The sequence below is a fragment of the Helianthus annuus genome, chromosome 1 (genome assembly GCF_002127325.2).
Source record: "Helianthus annuus cultivar XRQ/B chromosome 1, HanXRQr2.0-SUNRISE, whole genome shotgun sequence".
Lineage (NCBI taxonomy): Eukaryota > Viridiplantae > Streptophyta > Magnoliopsida > Asterales > Asteraceae > Helianthus > Helianthus annuus.
Window position 1 is genome coordinate 91392146 of NC_035433.2, and position 12813 is coordinate 91404958.

The 12813-nt window shown below is 38.9% G+C and overlaps 1 non-coding gene across 1 annotated transcript; it reads left to right on the forward strand.

Annotated features, from left to right (window-relative positions):
- The first annotated feature begins 12329 nt into the window (after positions 1-12329).
- On the forward strand, positions 12330-12436 carry LOC118482822. Its single transcript, XR_004868913.1, has one exon. It is a non-coding gene; the product is annotated as a small nucleolar RNA R71 (small nucleolar RNA).
- Positions 12437-12813: the final 377 nt, after the last annotated feature.

Genomic DNA, 12813 nt, shown 5'->3' on the forward strand with positions numbered 1-12813 from the left:
GTTAAATATAAACCACTTGCAAACAGGTTTTTTTATGTCTCTTCTTGAAAACCATGCCAAATACACGTTACTTGCGGCGTGTTTATATAGTATACATTCGTTGCTTATCAATATTATTACAATGCTACTAACATCTATTTAGCCGCAATAAATTGAATGACTAGCATGGTGCAACACCATTTAGAGGGTCAACGTTGTTTTCACATATTGTGAAGCATGGATGCATAGAACAAACACCTCCTAAGAAAAAAGTTATGGTACAATATTTTTCATATATCCAACCATTTATTACAATTTACCTTGTCAGATTTTCTTCAGGACTGGCAATATATTAAATTGGTAAAACGAGACGATGAAAGCCGAAAAAGTTACTTTACATACGAGCATCTCAGTCTCCATGCGAGCATGCTGCTCCACATACGAGCACGTAAATCGCCATACGCACATGCTCCTTTACTTATGAGCAGGGTAAGCCGTCACACGCGCATGCTCCTTTTACATACGAGCACGTCGGTCTCCATACGAGTCTGCTACTCTACAAACGAGCATCTCAGTCTCCATGCAAGCCTGCTGCTCTACACACGAGCACGTAAGTCGCTATACGCGCATGGTCCTTTACTTATGAGCACATAAGTCGCCAGACGCGCAGCTCATTTACTTAGGAGCACGTAAGCCGCAACACTCACATGCTCCTTTACATACGAGCACGCCGGTCTCCATACGAGTCTGCTGCTCTACATACGAGCATCTCAATCTCCATGCGAGCCTGCTGCTCCACATATGAGCACGTAAGTCGCCATACACGTATGCTCCTTTACTTGTGAGCACGTAAGTCGCCAAATGCGTATGCTCCTTTACTTATGCGCCACACGCGCATGCTCCTTTACATACGAGCACGTCGATCTCCATACGAGTTTGCTGCTCTACAAACGAGCATCTCAGTCTCCATGCGAGCCTGCAGCTTCACATACGAGCACGTAAGTCACCATACGCGCATTCTCCTTTACGTACGAGCACGTGAGTCACCATACGCGCATGCTCCTTTACTTATGAGCACGTAAGCCGCAACACGCGCATGCTCCTTTACATACGAGCACGTCGGTCTCCATACGAGTCTGCTGCTCTACATACGAACATATCAGTCTCCATGCGAGCCTGCTGTTCTAATACGAGCACGTAAGTCACCGTACGCGCATGCTCCTTTACTTACGAGCATGTGATGTGTGTTGGTGTATATATATTTTTATGTATATTTTTAGCCCTTTTTAACACTTTAGTCAAGTTTTAAATTTATAAAACACGATATTCTACTCACACTAAACACACATATGGGCAAGTGCACCCATCGTGAGCGTAGTATAGCGTTGGTAAGATACCGAGGTCATCCAAGGACACAAGAGCTTTTAGTGCCGGTTTATCCTCAACGTCTAATCAAATCAAAATTTAGAAAAAGGTTTTAACATGAAAATAAAAACTAAGAATGCTGAAAATAAAAATAAAAATAAAACAGATAGACAAGATGAATCACTTGGATCCGACTTGCCTTTAGTGTAACCTTTGATGTTTTCCGCACTTTTTCACTTTTTAAGAGATTATCTTAGTTATAGTAGTAGGCCCCTCTTTTGAAGGTGACGTTACCCTCAACCCAGAAGTTTAAGTCTGCAAGGATCCTAAAGGGTTGGATAATTGAAAGATAATTAATTAAGTTATTAATGCGTAATGTGGTAGGCCCCTCTTTTGAAGGTGACATTACCCTCGGCTAAGTGGTTTGAGTCAGCAGGGATACAATCCCAAGTAGCCGGGTTAATGTATTAATAGTAGTTTACATATGAGGGGATCAAGCCATTCGCACCCCCGCCATCCAATACCAGTGGGTATTGAAGGAGGTCCTAGTAAGCTTGACCCAGGTCCTTGCATGATCTATACACTGAACAAAGCAAGAACCTTACCAAACCATTCCCTTACCCCCCGACCAGGTAGCCAACATATCTCTATATAGACCGTAGAGATATGAATTGTGTAAATCTTTTATTTTATATAGACAGTAAAATAACGCCAAGACACCAGGACAAATGATAAGGAAGTTTCACCTTCAACATAAGAAACTAGTTATTAAAGTCATTAATAGAAAACCAAATAAAAAGTGCGAAAAGATTAAAAAACAAAAGTATTACACTAAATGCTTGTCTTCACCAAGTGATGTAAGAGACTTAGGCAAACATGGCCTTTGATTGTCAAGAACTCTTACTATCAATCTTGGATCCCGAGACTACTACACACACTCTATGATGGATGATGGTGGTGGATGTGGGTGTTGTGATGGTGGTGGAGTGTGGGTGAAGTGGGAGAGAGGTGATTTGTCAAGGGGTGCTTTTGAAGTGAACCAAGCACCTCTATTTATAGCCTGCACAGAAGCCCGGACACGGCCCCGTGTCCATCCACTTTCTCGTTCTTCATTAATTGCAGTTTGTCTGTATTAGTTGACCACGCCCCCGTGTCCGCTGGGCACGGCCCCGTGTGCAGAAGCGTATCTGTACTATCAAGATTTGCTTGGATTCTGCGAATCTTAGCGTTGACCACGGCCGTGTGAAGCTGGGCACGCCCCCCGTGTTGGGAAATAGAAGCTTCTACAACTTTGTCTTTTCTGCAGACACTTGAGCACGTCCCCGTGTCCGCTGGGCACGGGGCGTGTTCAGCCTTCTGATATCTTGTTTTTGCTTGGGAAGATGCTGTCGAGGGGTCGGGCATGCCACGTTTATTCCTTTTCTTGTATTTATGTTAGATTTAGCTGTATTTTTGCTTCTTTTTGTTCATTTAAGCTTATTTAATCCTGAAAATATAAAAGGAAGACAAAAAGCATACTTTTTCCAACATTAGTACTAAAAGAGGGTTAGTTTTATGCCTCATTTGATGTAATTTTACACACATCAAATACCCCCACACTTGAATCTTTGCTTGTCCTCAAGCAAAACTCTTTATAATATGGCTTACACACCCAAATGGAATGGGTAGAAGACAAGTTTTGGGCTTGTCTTGAGTGTCGGGATTCCAAGATCTTTATTAGGCTTTATTTTTATGTTATTTACAATCCTATTCGTTATGATTTATTTAGAACATTACATAAGAGAAATTACTTATTTGGGCATAACATGCCTCTTTAAAATTCCATTTATATACAAGTTCACATACCTCACGGGAGATCACTCAACACTCGGCCGAAGATGTATTTTTGTGAAACACTCGAGACCGGCATGGAACTTACTTCTACCATATGCTTGCCAAACAATCAATCCTCCTCCTTTTTAACTATAAACCTTTGTAAATATCAAGAGGACTTTAGGGAAGGGCTAGGCTTGGGTTAAATGTAGGTGGTTTTGGGTTAGTGGTTAGTAGAAAAAGGCGAAAAGGCGTAAAAAGCGTCGGTCGTCGTAAAACTTTTTTTGTGACTTTTTATTCAAACAAAGCATTTTTCAAACAAAGTTTCTTTTGAGGAACTTGTTTGTTTATTGCTAGACTTCATCGTTTTGTTTATTATTATTATTATTATTATTTTTATATAAGGAATGTCACGTGAAGCCCGAGCTTTTTACTAAAATAAAGGGTTTAAAAAAGGGGTTTTTGGTGGGTAAAGGGTGTTTGTTTTGTGGGTTTAGAAATGAAAAGGTTTAGGCTCAAAGGGGTTAACTAGGGGGATTTTGGGTAGGTGGTAAAAAAAAAAGAAAAATAATGGTGTTGAAAGAAACAATGGTTAGTCCTAATGCCTCCATCATTTACTTACTTGGGTTTAAGTAGGTAAGGACCGGGAATGTATTGTCATGGCAAGTTCTAGAGTTGTAAGAAACCAAACGGCTATTCACACAAGAAACGAAAAATGAGCATTTAGTTTAAAGATGTGTATTTATATGCTCAATTAAAGGCTTAAAACTCACTTTTTGTGGGAATGGGTTTTTAATGTGATCAAGTATATATAATCAAATTTTAACTAAATTTGTCATGACGTTTCATAATTTTCTTATGTTGGTTCTTTTTATCACGACGCTATCGATTGTAAATTCGTAAAAATATAACCTTTTTAGAACTTGTTATTCCCAATTTAAACCAAGACAAGTAAAAAAAATGAAAAGTTTTTGAAAAAATTTGGGGTGTTTAGCGGTTCCAATAGAGTTTTGTGTAAGGCTTGTAATTAGGACTTGCAAAATTCAAGGTTTTAGCATCCCCCCACACTTAAATTACACATTGTCCTCAATGTGTCCCAAAAATAAGTTTTTAGGTTGATTGAATGTGTAAAAAGGTGTGTTAAAAACAAAAAATTATATTACTGGGCATCTAGACACGGGCTGTGGTGACCGGGCACGACCCCGTGTTCAGATTGCCAGTAACAGAAAGTAACAGAAGGCTAGGCATGGGGGCGTGTTCAGCGAACACGCCCCGTGTCCAGGTACCTGAACTGGGCATTTTTCTGTAGATCATTGAGCACGGGGCGTTTTGGCTGGGCACGACCCGTGCTGAACTTGCTGTAATGAAGAAAAATTGTCGGGAGGCTCTGTTTTTGTGCATGGGGTTTTGGTTCAATCTTCCCTTAGTATCCTCCACCATCCCGAGTGTGTTTTATTCCTGAAAATTAAAACTAAACTAGAAAACATAAAAGTTGTTGGTGCACGAATGTCTATCGCCTTCGTCAATCCGAGCCGTAGCGAGAAACCGAAGAAATCGAGCTTATATTGTAATATCTAGTTAGAATTAGCAAGGTAGCATTTTGGTAATTAATGAGGAATCTCATTAATTCCAAGGCCTATAAATAGGAGCCTTAGATTTAATGTTTAAGACTTTTGAAGACTTTTGGCTCCATTTGTGATTTTGGTGATTCAAGTCTAGAGAGAGAAAGTCTAGAGAGAGAAAACTCTCTACACGTTATTTTTGTATTGAACTTGTCATATCTTGCAATAAAATCACGGTTCTAGTACGTTATTGTGTGTTCGGTCACGCACGTTCACGGATTCCGCACGTCGAACGTTCGTTATGCAATCGAACGGTCTCAAAACCGGTCCTACAAGTGGTATCAGAGTTAAGAGCTCGATTGCACGATCAAACGCATTGATTCGTACCAGATTTCAGCCGATTCAGATCCGAATTTCATCATTTCTTCATCTTCTACCCATTTTTCACGTTTTTTACTGAAAAACGTCAAATTGAACAGGTTTTTACGGTCCGATTCAGCTGAATTTTTGACATGTTGTGCGAAAATCATTGATTTACAACCCTACCAAGTTTCAGATCCTAATTCCTAGCCGTTTAGGAGAAATCGAAGTTTTTCGGTTCGAATTCGCGTCAAATTTGAACAGGTTCGCTTATTTGACAGGCTTAGGTTCGTTTATTTGACAGATTCGCTCCAAATCTCATCACAGGTCCGCTTCATCTGGTTCGCTCCAAGAACATAACAGTTTCGCTTATTGTGACTTTTGTGGTTCGCTTTTATAACCCAACAGATTCGCTTATACGGTCAAATAGATTCGCTTATTAGTCATCGTCAATATTGTGTCTACCAATTTAATAACAGTTGTCATAAGACTAAAATCAGCGGCCCAATAAATGTGTTTCATGAATTAATGTTGTCGGATAATTAAAGAGAACATTTAAAGATTGTCGGCCCACTTATGTTGTCGGTTAAGTGGATTGGGTGGCTTTAATTTGTAATTGTCGGCACATGTAATCATATAACTAACGTCCAATTGGCCCAATCATAAGGTGAAATGAAAGTCATCGGCCCAATGAGAGTTTATGAATGATATAATGTTGCCGCCCATTTATTTGAGTTTGCATGTGATTAGTGAATCGATGTGTGGCACAGTTTTCATATGGTTTCAGTTGTGTCAGGCCCATGTGATCATATTTTTACAACCAATTTAGAGGCCCAATCATAGTCTGTTTAAAATCTGAATTTGTCGGCCACAATCAACCCATACATGATGTGTGCTGCCCAATCATAGTGAAGTAGAGTATAATCGGCCCAATCAAAAATTGTTGCACATTTAATCAACGGCCCTATTATAGTTGACGGCAAGATTTGAGGCCCAATCAGAATCTTTGATGCATGAAGGCCCAGGTGTGAATAAGTGTCAAAAGAGCGGCCCATGTGCGGTTAAAATTTTTATTCAGGTGATTCAAGGTGATTTGTTGAGCATCGGATACACTCACAAGTGAATCTTCACTCGATCTGTTGTCATCGGTTTATCAGATATTCATCTGATTCATTTGTTTTGAAAAAGAGATTGAACGGATTTTAGATTGTGTGAATTTCAGAATTATTTGAAAATCTGTTTTTGTGAATCTTTTCATTACCGAATCATGGATACGAATTTCTTTAATATGACTAAAGAAACATTTGATAGAATAAAAGTATTAAAGAACGAATTTGATTCGTTTTCAGGTTATCCAGGAGAAAACACAAAGTCTATCATTGAGAGGTATAGCCATCTTGTTCGCTCAATGTCTGAGAAGGGTATTCAGAAAAGTCCAAATGAATGGGTTGACAGATTAGCCAATTCCATATCTCAACAGGAATGGGGTACATATCTTTTGGACTTAAAAAGGACTGGAGAATACTCTAGATTGACAATTTGTCAATTCACTGAGAGACTTGAAGAACAGATGGAGAGAAATGCTGAGAAGAAGAAAAGTCAAAGTTTAAAATCATTACTAAAGAAAAGCAAGAGTGTTCAAGTGGGAGAGGAACAAACGGAAGAAATTTCTGTTTTGAAAAAGGAAAAGAAAGCTGATGAGAAACAAATCTTGTGTTGAAGACAAATTGTGAGAGGTTGAAATCAGAAAATGACAAACTGTTAAGTAATTTGAACAGTTTGACATTAGAAAACAAGAGTTTGAAAGAGAAAGAAAAGGATTCTGAAAACAAAAAGAAATCTTCAGAAAATGAAGATTTCTGGATAAAACTGGAGAACAAAAATTTGAAAGCTAATGAAACAAAATTTCAAGAACAGTTAAAAGTTTTGGAAAATGAAAAATCTGTTCTTGAAAACATTAAGAATGAGAATGAAAAATCAATCAAGTCTCATCTTGAAATAATATCTCAGTTTGAAAACGAAGCTGAGAATTCAAGAAACAAGATTGATGAACTTGAAAAGAAATTGAAAGGTTTTGTGACTTCTTCAGAGTTTTTGAATATTCCCTGTCCAAAACCAATCAATTCTGTTCCAATAAGTGACGATGTCACAAACTTTGACAATGTCAAAGTTGAAGATTGTGATGAGAAATCTGATGATGAAAATGAAAAAATTGAAAAACAAAAATTGTTTTTAGAACTAAAAGAAAAATTTAAAAATACTGTTCTACAATCGACTGAAAAGGGAGAATGCTCTAAGCAAGAACCTTTGAAGAAGAAAGTGGAACAAAAACAAAAAGGTAAAAATTTGAAAAATTTTAAAAATGAAAATAAAAGCTCATCAGATCAATCATCCAATCGCAATCAAAAATCACAAAAATTGAAAAATCAAAACTCAAAAGTTGTTGGTAATAAGTGGTGCAGGTCGGACCACAGTGCTCAAAAGTCAAATCCAGCAATCAAGAGGAGAAAGGAATATCACCAAGTCAAACAGTGCTTTGATTTGAGCATTTGGACTGAAAATGGTGATTGGTATGATAACAGAGTGTGTTACAGATGCGGCTATCAAGGACACATTGCTGTTAACTGCCAGAATTGGAGGTTTGAATCGAGAAGATGCTATAATTGTCAAATCAGAGGTCACATTGCCAGAGATTGCCCAAGGAAATCAAGTGAAAGATTGAGGGTTAATTCTCAGAAAGTGACAAAGAAAACAGTCAATGTCAAGCCCAAAGAACAGAAAGTCAAAGAACCTAAAGTTCAAAAACAGAAAGTGAAGCTTTCACAAGGGCAGAAAGACAGACTGCGAAAGAAGAGGAAGAAGGCCAGAGAATATCTGGAGAAGATTTTGTCCTTGGGTTCATCCGTTGATAAGAATAAGAGTTCTGATGAATCGACTCCTTCGACTTCAAAGTCAAACAAGACGAATTCATCAGATACAAATCTGAGGACAAAAGAGAAAAGGGAGAAAAAGAAAATGGTCGGCGATGAATCAGACATGTCGAAGTCAGACAAGCCACCTTCAGGCGATGAATCTGACAGATTAAAGTCAGACAAGCCATGTGCAGGCAATGATTCTGGTGTGTCAAAACCAGAAGAGCCATTTGTTGAGGTAAAATCTGAGAATTCAGGTTTAACAATGGATGATGCAAATTTTCCACCATTGTTGAACAAGAATTCAAAATCACCCAAGGACAGTCAGGCTTGGGTGAAACTATTCAAATAGAAAAACCTGACTTGCCGGAACTCCCAGGTTGGTAATTGGGGAGTAGGAATCGGCATCTTTCTTGAGAAATTCACTTTGGTGATATTTCGACTTTCAAAAGATAAATTAAGGACATTAAGTTGTACTTGATTCATCTTTCCTACAAGTGGTAATTTGAAGAACAAGGTGATGAAACTCCGAGTTTATGAAACAACACACAAAACTAATTTTCCGGAAAAACCATTTTGATTAAAACAAACTTAAGTGTTTTGAAATCATAATGGGAAAATAGTTTGTTGTGAGGGGAAGTTCTGATTGTTTACGCCAGGTGGATAGAGAATTGAAGTGATTCTCATCAAGTTGTCAAGTTTGTACAGTTTGTTTCAAATTTTCCCAGAAAATCAAAATTGAAACATATTTTAATTTTAGGGGGAGAAAAATTTTTTAAAAAAATAGAAAATTTGAAAATGCCAAAAACATGATAAAATTTAAAATGAGTTTTGTTGTGAAAAAGAGGAAATGATAGTACATCAGTGGACTATCACAACATGCTAAAGAATTGGAAAGTCATAATGTGATAAACGATCTTACTGCGGATGTGTCAGTAGGTTTTCGCACATTTAGTAAATTGAAACGAGATATAAACCTAAATTCAAACTTACTTGATTTGTGGGTAACTATTCTTGGATATATGGGTAACCCCCGAAATCTTGTTTGAAAGGTCCCTCTTTCTAAGATACTAGTTCTTTATACTCAGTGATATCTGGGGTATTATCCCGGGACTTCTGCTGAATGGAAGTTCTGACCTAGTCCCCGGATAATGCTTTCTGCAAAATGCTTGAAACATAGCATCGCCCTCAGCAAGCTGGTGAAACAATAAAATTGATAGTCGTTGCTGTTGTAATCAAAAGATCCTCTAAAGGGGACACACCGAAAAGTCGAAGCCGTCATCTCTCTGCGTATACGGAAGTATCAACCTGAGCTCTCACGGCCCTCGCACATAACCCCTTTACAGATATCATCTGTGGTATACTCACCTGTAAGACTGAACATTGGGATTTGGATACAGGAGTATATTCGAGTGGAGTGATACACAATTAAGTTTAAGTTTCTAAAACATTAATATCGTATCTCGAATCGATTGAAATTTGTGTGAAAATTTAAAGTGGACCAATATACTGATAATCTAGGTAAATTGTTTAGAACTAAGAATGTTTAAAGCTTAACGGTGTTAGTGATTTGTCTCAAAAACTGATATGATCCTCTTGCACAAACTCACAAAAATATGTTTGCACATATTTCATTTCTGCATTTAATTTATGCTATTGCATTTATGTTTCATTGTATGAAAAATCCAAAAAGATTTTCGATGACTGATAGTGAAAAGCTGACATTCAAAATCTCAAAGGCTAAACATGATGAACAGACGGTTTGGTTAATTGGTTTGAAATGTTTAAGATGATTCATTAAGTTGAATCAGAATTTGGAATGTTTCAAAATTTTGATCAATTTTAAATGTAAATGAGTCTCAAATGTTTAGTTGATTCATTAAGTTGAATCACAACTTTATTGGTTTGTAATAGAGAGTTTGAGATGTGCAGGCTTCTGATTTTGTTGATACGGAAAGCCAGGTGTCGATCCCAAAAGCACGGAAGCTTGACGAAAGGGGGAGTCTGAAGAAAGAGAGCAACGGAAGCTGAAGACAGATCCACTGGGATTCTGTTCGAGCAAGAGAGAGTTTGTATTTGCTGAAGATGTTAAATCTTAAAGAAGACTCAAGAGAGAGAGAAAGACAAGTCGCTACGAGTTTCACTACGGATTGACTGCGACAATATCCAAGGGGGAGTTTGTTGGTGCACGAATGTCTATCGCCTTCGTCAATCCGAGCCGTAGCGAGAAACCTAAGAAATCGAGCTTATATTGTAATATCTAGTTAGAATTAGCAAGGTAGCATTTTGGTAATTAATGAGGAATCTCATTATTTCCAAGGCCTATAAATAGGAGCCTTAGATTTAATGTTTAAGACTTTTGAAGACTTTTGGCTCCATTTGTGATTTTGGTGATTCAAGTCTAGAGAGAGAAAGTCTAGAGAGAGAAAACTCTCTACACGTGATTTTTGTATTGAACTTGTCATATCTTGCAATAAAATCACGGTTCTAGTACGTTATTGTGTGTTCGGTCACGCACGTTCACGGATTCCGCACGTCGAACGTTCGTTACGCAATCGAACGGTCTCAAAACCGGTCCTACAAAAGTTAATCTAAATTAAATTAAGGATAGTTCCGCGGAATGCCTCCGTGGTGCGCCACGTTTATAAGGGTCCTTGGCTAGACCCAAAGCCAGTCATATGTTACTAAGTGGGATGGATTGCATCCCATGTTGCACCGTCGGAGAGCATCATCCAAACTTGAGTCTATGACTTTCATGTAGTTGATCAGGTCGTCATCTTCTACTCTTTTTCCAACCCCAAACTTCATCTCCTTGTCCCCAACCCTCAATGTTAGTGTCCCACCATTCATGTCTACCACGGCATGGGCCGTGGCCAAGAATGGTCTTCCTAGGATGAGTGGCACTTCGGTATCTTCCTCCATATCTAGTATGACAAAGTCGGCCGAGAAGACAAAGTCTCCGACTTTTACCAATAGATTTTCGGCGACACCTTGTGGATATTTAATGGACCTATCTGCGAGTTGTATGCTAATTTTTGTAGGGCTCGTTTTCCCTAGTCTGAGTTGGTCAAACATCGATGCGGGCATGAGGTTGATGCTAGCCCCAAGATCGGTTAGTGCATTGCGTATGGGTGAGTCTCTAATCGAACAAGGGATGGTAAAGCTTCCGGGGTCGATCTTCTTTTGTGGGAGTTTGTTGAGTAGTAAGGCGGAGCATTGTTCGCTTAAATTAACTAATTGCAGGTATTTAATTTTCCTTTTGTGAGTGAGAAAGTCCCTCATGAATTTTGAATATTTAGGCATTTCGGTTAAGACTTCTACAAATGGAATATTGACATGCAATTGTTTTAGTAGATTTACGAATTTTGTGAATTGCTCATCGATCTTTTGGCGAAGTAACTGACCGGGATAAGGCACCGGAGGATTTTTGGGTGGCTCTTGGCTTGGTGTAGGAGTCGTCTCTTTTTGGGGTGTTGATGAAGCTGTGTTTTGGCTGGGTGAACTCCTTTCAGTCGTGGGAAGCGGAGCTTCCTCGGGACCTACGGTACGGTTTCTCAATGTGATGAGATTTACTTACGCCTTTGGGTTTGTTTCGGTATTGCTAGGTAACGTGCCTTGTGGTCTCTTGGAGAAATTTGGAGCTAGTTAATTTAATTGTTTTTCAATGTTTTGAATACTAGCTTGTTGGTTTCTAAAATTCGATTCTATTTGTTGAAATCGATCCGAGTTTTTCTTATCGGTGTCAGAGATGAGGCTTGAGACGGTGTCTTCAAGCCTCTCTCGTCCCCCCTGTTGTTGTTGAGAGAAATTTTGTGACTCATTTCGTGGTTGTTGAAAGTTTGTTCTTTGGTTTTGATTTTATTGGTTACTACTATTGCCAGGGTCTCTCCAACAAAGGTTAGGGTGGTTACGCCATCCTTGGTTGTAGGTACCTGTCGGAGGACCTGACGGCCTAGGTCTATTATCAATGTAGTTTACTATTTCCGTTTGATTATCCATTTCTTTTATACAACTCCAATTTTCATGTGGCCCACCACACCCTTCACAAGCCATAACCGAGACCGTTTTTGCCATTTCTAACTTTTTGATTTTCGAAGAAAGGGCCTCGATTTGGGCCTGTAAAGAAGTGCTTTTGTCAACCTTATGGGCACACGGGGCAATAGATTTAGTGCCTCGGGGAGTGTGCCACTGAAAATTGTTTTAAGCAATTTCCTCAATTTGATTATAAATTTCATTTGGGCGGCGATTACCTAAATGTCCTCCGGAGCTAGAGTCAAGTGTTTGTCTTGTGTGTGGTAACAACCCATTATAGAAAGTGGATACTTGTTGCCATACCGCAAGACCATGATGAGGACACTTCCTTAGTAGCTCCTTGAACCTTTCCCAGGTTTCATATAAGGATTCCCCATCCTCCTGTGAGTATGTATTAATTTCAGTCATTAATTTAGCCGTTTTAGAAGGAGGGAAATACTTATATAGAAACTTTTGGGCTAGTTCATCCTAGGTGTTTACCGAACCAACTAGGAGGGTGTTAAGCCAAGCCTTAGCTCGGTCTTTTAGTGAAAATGGAAATATTCGAAGGCGGATGGCGTCATTTGATGCTCCGTTGATCCGAAAAGTATCACATATTTCCAAGAAGTTAGTAATATGTAAGTGTGGATCTTCGTCCGCAAGCCCGTGGAAGGTTGTGGAGTTTTGGAGCATTTGTATCAAATGCGGCCGAAGTTCGAAGTTGTTGGCATCGACATTCGGTGCGGCTGAATGGAGCATTTGTATCAAATGCGGTCGAAGTTCGTAGTTGTTGGCATCGACATTCGGTGCAT